Source organism: Lemur catta, chromosome 5, assembly GCF_020740605.2.
Source record: "Lemur catta isolate mLemCat1 chromosome 5, mLemCat1.pri, whole genome shotgun sequence".
NCBI classification, from domain to species: Eukaryota; Metazoa; Chordata; class Mammalia; order Primates; family Lemuridae; genus Lemur; species Lemur catta.
In genome coordinates, this window is record NC_059132.1 from 88,172,315 (window position 1) to 88,181,654 (window position 9,340).

At 31.9% G+C, this 9,340-nt stretch overlaps 1 long non-coding RNA gene across 1 annotated transcript; it reads left to right on the forward strand.

Moving 5' to 3' along the window:
* The first annotated feature begins 410 nt into the window (after positions 1-410).
* LOC123637704 lies at positions 411-8,981 on the forward strand. Its single transcript, XR_006735035.1, has 4 exons — positions 411-700; positions 5,069-5,139; positions 5,917-5,963; positions 8,902-8,981. It is a non-coding gene; the product is annotated as an uncharacterized LOC123637704 (long non-coding RNA).
* The last annotated feature ends 359 nt before the right edge of the window (positions 8,982-9,340 follow it).

A 9,340-nucleotide genomic window follows, 5' to 3' on the forward strand; every position in this document is an offset into this window, starting at 1 on the left:
TGTCATCTGTTGAAGAGAGCACAACTGACATTGTATTTAAGAAATAGCTGTGACCTTCTCTTCTTAAAACAGTCCACCTTGTTTAAGCTTAGCTCTTGCATTCTGTAAATAAAACTCAAATTGAAGGAATGGCCATATTTCTGACAAGTCATGAGGCTTACCAAGGTCAATTTTGTTGGCTATATCACTTAAAATACAATTCTATTTACAATTGCCTGGCATGGATGACTGCACTTTTTTTTAATGTACATAATACTTTTTGACACTGAGAAATAAGAGGCTATGAAAATAAGGTTGATAAACCAGTAAAGAAGTTTTTCCTTAAATGGTCACAATCTGCCAAGAGCTGATAAGGAAAGAATCCTGCCGGGACAATGACAAAAAACTTAAAGCCATCAGCCCCGTGTCAGCCCTGGGCAAGAAAACAAATGGAATTTCAGAGAATTCAGAACAAATACTACAAATCAGGGACCATACTCAAACCTCCTTTCAATCTTACACTTTTGAAAGACAATTTAGAAGCACAAAGGACACAGAGCAACTCCACTCTAATAGTTACATTGAGCCTTTACTTTTGACTTTCTTCTGTTGAGCTGGAATTAAATTTTTCTTCAGTAAAAAGTTTTCTCAGCTTCTCTATGGTGCATATCATATTATCTCCAATGTAAAATGCTAAAGAAAAAACTGAGGCAGAGCATGGGTAAGTTAATTATTTAAATTATATGTTAATTATGATGAATTAGAGTAATGAAGTAGTGCTTAGCAGATTTCTGTTGTGCGTTTATATTCTCTGTTCTAAATGGTTTTGAAGCTTTAAAGTGTTACTGAAAAAGGATATTATCAGATGAAGTTAAAATAATTAATCATAGCTCCATAGATGTTGCAATATGGTTAATTATTCGTCATTTTTCACATGGTATCATATAAAAGAATGTTTCATATTTCTAATTTTCTTATTTTGACATTAATATAAGTTATGTGACAGATTTTGATGCTACTTCTTATACAGAGTAGTTAAAATGAATGGTAGCAGATAATCACTTGGAGTTGTGATTTATAGATTATAGTTTAAAATATTTTCAAAGTTATGCTGTTAAGGTAGATGGAAATAAAAGCCAAAAACACATATATTCCTTAATTATTGAAAGTTTGCCATATTCAAGGCACTTCTTCCTAGGCTGTGAACTGCACAACTCCTTTAAATTGTTTTACAGATGGTATCCCATCAAGTTTGTGGAATGTTAGGTTTAGGGAAGTCAAATAACCGGAAAATCTCATGCAGGTACTAAGTGCTGAAGCCAGAATTTGAATACATGTTATTCTTCTAATTATAATGCTTTATTATAAGTTTATATTAATGCTTTCAAGGGCAATTATATGGGTGAACAAACTTCTCTTCTTGATTAAAAAAATCTTAAAAATAGAAATGATTTGCCAAAGTGGAATTTTATCAAAGATTGCCTAGAAGGTAAATGTTTCTGAAGAGGGGTGGAGGAGTGGGAGATGAGGTAGACATAAATCTTCCTAGTACAAATATATTGGTATAATATGGAAATATCCTGCTTAATTGAAGTGCAACAGCAATTGAGAAAACCATCCAGCATTTTGTGGAATTTTAAAAGAGTAAGAGATCCAGGGTAAGATAGCTCAGTGTCTCATTTTTTTCTAATATCTGTGAAATAAGAGTAAATACTTTTTAATATAGAAGAAAGAATATTAATTTTTATTATGTTTTTAATTTTCTCCTGTTTCCTCTTTTTGTTCCAAACTGTAAAAATAATATATGCATTTATTTTCTTCTAAATTGTCATTATACTGACTTCATTACTTGTCAATAGTAAAATAAATTTTTTCAAAGATTTGGTCAAAGCAGGTAAAGGTATGAGAATAAACAAGCTTCCTGAAAAGAAAAATCATACTGATGGTTCCTGAGGGAGAGCTTCTCTGTTGGTGTTGCCATGGTGCTTGGGCTCAGTTTTATTCATTGTCTTGCAAAAGTTCTGAACCAAATCCTCAGTATCTAGTCAGTATAGGCTGATTAAAGACAGGAAATATCAAAGTTTGTCTATTTTTCTTTTAATTCATTTCAGTTGCCTAAAAGAACACTAAAAGAATGAGAAACATGTAGTTAAAGATTATTCAGAAAAGTAGTAGAGAAAATAGAATGACTCAAGTAGTTGAGTTGTCTTAGAAATAGCATAAAACTGGCAGAAAATTGAATAAAATGACAATGATGTTAATATGATAATGAATATAATCACATTCCAATAATGGAAGAGGTGGAAAATCATTTTAATAATTCTAAATAAGTTAATGATGAAATTCAAAGTTTGCAAAACAGATGGGGCAAAACATACATATTAATTAAAATTATGTAAAAAAGAAATTGAATACAGCTATAAGTTCACCACTTTGATATCACATGGTATTGATCATCATATGTTGGGAAGAATCATTTTCATTATTACACTGTATGAAATATTTGGGTTTAACTCTAGCTGAATTAAGAAAGATTTCATTACATTATTTTATAATTAGAAAATTGGTATACTTTATTAAGATAATATAATTATGTTAATTATTATGTTATAATTATGTTAATTATTACATAATCTGTTAAAAGATATCTTTATATAGTCAAATGAAAACATGCAAGTACAAATTGTTTTCTTTCAAACGAATAGTATTATTACTCTCTACTTAATTTAATCCCCAGAACTGATTACACCATCTCTTCCTTCCTTAAGTACCCATTTAACAGCTGTAATTTTCCTTCAGAAAAAGTAATGATATAGTAACAAACATTGATATTGTTCTAAAGGGGGCTTTTATACATCTAATAAATAATTGTCAGTAGTAATTAGGCTGCATCACAGTTAAGGCTTAATGAAACATGTAGGGAAGAATGAGCAGGCTATTTCATAATATGAAATTTACCTGCTGCATACATGAATCATTGAACAAATATGTATTTAGTGCCTTACTATAATGTAAGAAATATGGGACACGCAACATTTTGAAGTACTGAATAAAAATATAGGTGCCAAATATGGAGTAAAACTCAGATTTTCATTCATGAATTCAGTCAATATATTTATAGGATGACTAATAGGGCCTTCTTTTCATGGAATTTACACTAATTGAATTTTCATGAAGAGAATGTTGAGGAGTTCAAAATGTTTGTCTGGAAAATAAGAAAGGCAGTTGATTGAAGACATAGAAAGTAATAACAGAGAGCACAGTTAAGATTGGAGAAAATGTATTAATAAATGGTACTCTCCAAAATAAACTTATTTAATCTAGAAGTATTGAGCAGCCTGGCAGCAAAAGAGAATGCATATAATTTGCTGCATTAGTTTGAGGTTTAGCAAAACAGGAGGTGTACCTTGAAGTTTTGTGTGAGCTTAAGTTGCACAGAAACTCATAGAGAACTATAAGAGAAGCCTATTGACTAAACCATGTGAACTTTTAACATCAAAAGAATAGCCAGAAAAATGAAAACCAGCAAACAAAACGTAGGAATCAGAAGGGTAGGAGGAAAATCAGAACAGAAGAACATTAACAAAAACACAATTACAAAAGAGATGCTCAAGAGATATATTGTTATTTCTATTTTCAATGTTACAGAAAGCTTAAAGTAAAAAACAGCCATTGGATTTGTCAAGCAGTAGGAAACTATCATTAGAAAGAGTCATTCCTGGAATAGCACAAGTGAAAGCCAAAATGAAGAGGGTTAAAGTGTGAGGAAGGGTGAGCATGTGGAAAGAGCAAGCGCAGCCTAGGCAACTCCTTCCAACTCAGCAGAGTGCTACTCCTGGGAACCTGGCTGCCAACATCAGGAGGCCTCATGCAAAATCCTTCAGATGCTGTATTCCTAAGGACTGCATCAGCAGTGAAGTTAGTGCATAAACAGAAATTGGTTCTGCTTTTTCAACACTTGTGGTATAAAAAAAAAAAAAATCACATTTTTTTTATTGTGGAGAAATTCACACAGCAATAAAATTAACCATTTTAAAGTATATGATTCCATGTTATTTTATACATTCTCAATGTTGTACAACAAAAAACTTTACTTTTAATAAATGTAGTATATCTTGAAACAAAAAAATCAAAGAGCTTAAAGAAATCACATAGGGAATGTATTAACTTCTAGGATAGAGCTAAAGAAATGAAAGAGAAAATATGAGGTAGGTATTGCAATGATTTCACTCTTTTCTGACTAATGGGTTTAATTATGGTCTAGAATATCTAATAAGAGACAAAAACATCTCCATCTGGTAGCAAATAAGTGACTGTGAAAGAGACACCCATAGTGCTACTCAGTTAATCAAGGGTTGCAGCAAAGCGGTGGTTTTCATGATAGCTTTATGTCACCTTACAGTTTTGTGTACTTCATTTTCCAACAAGTACCTTCTTATCTTGGTGTTATAAAACTTATAAAGCATGTTAGGTTTTTTTTTTATTTGTTTATTTAAGTTTTTTCTGTAACAGAGCGAGTATGTATTCTAGAGCAGGCTATTGAAAATCAACATTTAAAGAACCAATATTTTTTAAATTGAGGTATAAAATAATTTACCTATTCCTGAAATTAGAGAAATTATTTAAAGGAACTATAAGCTCAGAAAGTATTTTGGTGTTTGGAGAAAATTGAGTGAAATGAAAGAACTGTCATGTACAAATGATGAGATTAGGTAATTTGGTTGTTTTGCAAGAGAAAACAAAAGCCAACAGAGAAATATAGAAAAGAGAACAGAAGACATGAGGATTGAGAATAAGAATGGAGACACAAATGTTGGGAGTCCAGGTGCTGGTTGTATTTAATAGGAGAACTCAGTTGAATATTTATACTGTTTTCTTTTAGTAAAAACCATAACGATCTGACTCAGATAGTTTCTATTTTGCTATGAACATGAGCAAAAAAAAAAAAAAACAAAACAACTTTCAAACTAAGACCTAATCACTCACCAAGGAATGAAAGGAAAGAAGCAAAGAGCACAAAGAATTAGAAAAGCCAATATGGTGAGAGCTGATGGTGTTGCAGCCCTAGTGATTTTTATCCTGTATTTAGGTTTGAAAGGCTAAGGCATTGCCTTCTAATCCACACAGGAAGACCAGAGAGATAGCCTCAGGCTGCTGCAGGTGGGTAAACTGGATTTTCTAATTCTACATAAAAATATGAATGAAATCTTTTCATGGAGATTCTCTGTCCATGAAAACTGAACTAGCAAAACACACAAAGAAATGTGACCTTAAAGTTTTTGTTCTGTCTAGAGTCTTGGATATACAGAAGTGAGGGGGAAGGCAACTGAAAAAAATCAAAGTTTTGGGGCCCAAACATATCTGTATTTAACTTTCACATGTATAACATCTGCCTAAAACCTGTCCTGGACCATTGTAATCCATACAGCCTTGTCAGAAATAAACTGAAACTGAAAGAATAAAATCAGAGCAAAAGAAAAAATACTGCTGAAAATTAGGTCCAAAAACTGGATCACATACATGATTAGAAGTGAACCTCTATGAGTTTTAGTAGATTCAAATAAATAGAATTAGGCATTAGTAAGTTACAGATAATGAAATAATCAGAGGGAAACTTCCACATAGATATGCTTAAGTTTTTTGATGGGCTAACAAAAGAAGATATGTATTTATACACATAGTTCATATTTTCATGAGGATCTGGTTCATGTGATTATGGAAGCTGAGAAGTCCCATGATCTGCTGTCTGCAAGCTGGCGACCCCAGAAAGCTCATGGTGTAATTCAGTCTGAGTCTGAAGACCTGAGAACCAGGGAAGTCAATAACGTAAATCCCAGTTGGAGGGCAGAAAAAGATGATATGAGATTTTTCACTTTAAGCAGTGAGAAGGAAAAAAAGGAATGAATTTCTCCTTTTTCCACTTTCTGTTCTCTTTAGGTGTAGGCCCTCAATGGATTGAATGATGCCTGAACATGTTGGAGAAGGTAATCTACTTTACTGAAGTCACAAATTTAAATGTTAATGTCATTTGGAAACACCCTCATAAATATACCCAGAAACAATATTTAATCTGGGCACCCCATGGCCCCTCACATTGACACATACAATTAACCATTACACTCAATGAACAGACTAAGAAGACTAGACAGAGCTAAACAGAGAATTAGTGAACTTGGAGGCAGGTCTGAGAAAACTACGTAGCATACCACACAGAAATCTGATAGTGACAGATGGGATGCACAAGCGGTCTTCTGGAATGTTTATGATATTCTGATTTTTAATCTGGGGACTGGCATGCTCCCATTGTGAACATTCATAAAGCTGTACAATTAAGAGCGATCTAATTCCATAAAAAAGTAAAAAATGTTAAATACAACTATAAACAATGTGAAATATGTAACATTTCAAATCATAAAGTGGAAAAGATAATATAAAATTTTCCATTAATTTAGGGAAGTCAAAAATAGAATAAAAGAAACAAGAAAAAAAAACTCATGATGGTCAGAAATATAAAACACAAACTAAGATGGCTGAACTTTCTTTCTCTTTCTTTCTTTTCCTTCTTTCTTCTTTCTTTCTTTCCTTCTTTCCTTCCTTCTTTCTTTCTTTCTTTTCTTTCCTTCCCTTTCTTTCCTTCTTTCTTCTCTCTCCCTCTCTCTCTTTTTTCTTTTCCCTGTGTTTTTTGGTTATTTTAGGCAGGATTATATTATAAATCTGCCCTCTATTATTATATCTTGGCTAGCACTTGCATTATGTTAACTATTACTTTCAAATATATTTACTCTTTTTTCCCATTTGATTTTAAAAATGTTTTTCCCCTTTCTTTCCTCCATTTTGTCAGTTATCTAATACATTTATGCATTTCTCTTTTCCATCTTTTGCTTTTCCTTTTATTATGGCATGCATTTGTTCTTCTGCTTTGTACACCCACACTCATACCCCCAATAACTCTTTCTGAGAGGTCTTATTTTATATCTTCCAGCTGCCTAGGCTTATAGTTCTGAGCCTTTTTTTATTTCTAATTTTAGCTGGTCTTTCAATATTTGCATAAGTTGTCATAATTTCTTTTTTCCTCAGTTGTATATATTAAATCAGTGCTTTCATCTTTGTTGTTGTGCATTTCTGGTGTTTTTCCATTATTTATTTATTTATTTATTGAAATATTATCTAGTTTCTTTTTATCTTGGTTTTTTCTTGTAGTACATAGGCATGGAATTAGATTCTATTTATTTTATTTACTTTTGCAGTTTCTCATATTCAGATGATGTGGGGTTTCAGGGGAGATTAGGTCAGGCACATTTTCAAGCTTCTTAGCTTTTTGAAGCATTTTCTAAATCTGTTATGCTCCCCCACTATCTAAAACCAATGTCTAGTGTTTTGTCTTGCTCAAATTGAATTCTGGAATTAGTATTTGGTCTCTGTGTGAAACATTTTCTTTTGTAAAAGAGTAATAGCTTGCTATTTCAAGGGGATGTACTAAATTAGAAATATTTGATCTTCTATTTATGCTCACAGGTTTTTTTCATGGCCACTAATTCAGTCCTTGTGAAGAATCATCCCAGTTTCACTGGTCATTCTCAGTTGCATCTATTCAGGTTTCCACTAAGTGTAAAACACACTGACTGAAGTGATAAGAATTATTTTGCTTTTGTGGGAGGGAGAGTATTTCCATGGATTGTAGGTATTTTTGTATTTTATTTTCACTCTGTCACTACCAGCACCCAATTGCTGTTCTATTTCTGTTCTTGGTGGTTTGGCCAACCTCATTTTTATTCTGAGACTCTTGGGTCTCCTGTTGTCCGTTTTTTAAAAGATATACTCAGTGTTTCTTTTGTCTGTCATGTTGACTTGTTTGGTTTTTAGAAGTAGTTTGGGAATAATTTAAAAATACTCAAGTTTACTATATGTATAATTTTGGTAAAATAAAGCAAAAATTAAAAGAGAAAAAGAAAATTTACTGAAAAATATTAATAAAAATAAGAAATATGGTATTTACTGGAATAAATCTAGCCAAGGGAATATAATACATTTATGGAAAAAGTTTTTAAAGCTACTGAAGGAAATAAAACAATGCAAAATTATTAAAGATATGTATTGTGCTTGTGGGTGGCAAAACTCAGCATTATAAAGATGCCAATTTTGGCCAAGCAAATCTATTGATCCATTATATTTCAAAGAGTTTGACCAAACTCTTCCTTAAATGTACACTAAAGAAAAAAAGGCAATATTAGCCAAAATTTTATAAAAGAATTAGAAAAAGAGATTTTGTCAATATTTATTGTAATTATGGTATTTGTATGATTACAATCATATATTAATAATACACAAAAGAAAATTTATAGATACTTCCATGGCAAACTCATTCAAATGGGGGCAAGGCATCACATAAACCACATGAACTGGGAATAATGTTTATTTTAGTGAAGCAAACGTGAGAAATGGGATGGTAAAGATACCCAAAGAGTCTTCAACTTCTTTTGTAATATTTTAGGTTTTTAACAAACATTAGAAACAAATATGGACAAATGTCTATATCATTAAATCTGAGTCATTAACCCTAATGTATTAGTTAAACTTTCTTCTCTTCCTCCTCTTCCATCTTCATCTTCTTCTTTCTTTTCTTATTTCTCCTTTCACCTTTCTTATTCTTGTTGTTGTTGTCATTGTCATCTTCTTCTTCTTCCTCCTCTTCCTTCTTCTCCATCTCCTCTTTCTTCTCTAGTTTTCTTCTTTTCTTTTATTCTCCCTCTCCCCTTCTCTCTGTTGGCAGGAACTGTGTATTACTTCTCAAATATAACTGAATTATTTCATTATTTTTGATTTGTCATTAGGAAGTGGTATAGATTTCACAAGAAAAAAAATGTTTGTTTTGTTTTATTGCTCTCCTCTAACTTCCTGGTTTTTTTTTTTTTTTTTTGGTAGCGCGAGTGGAATCTATAATCAGAATTTATGAGAAGAAAACAGCTGTTTGCCGCAAAATGATAGAGTCCATTCACTGTCCTTATGATATGCATCATGCATAATTTTGCATGGTTCAAGTTTTAATTTCGGTTTAAAGTCCTTTAAAAATATAGCTGTAATTACTAGACCACCAGACACTAAAACTTATGAAGAATAATCAGTTTTGGAGTCTACTTTAAATATTGCAAATCTATTTGATTCCTTCAAATGAGGTAGAAAATAAAATATTGGGTAATAAGTCTTGCTAAAAATTATTTATACAGAGAAAAACTAGCTATTTGGAATTTCCTTAGCCATTTTTAGGAATGGTATTTGAGTCACAGTAATAGTAACATAAATAATATGGTAAGGAATATCTGTCACTCACTCGGAATAACTGAAAAGGTGATCTGTGAAGTGG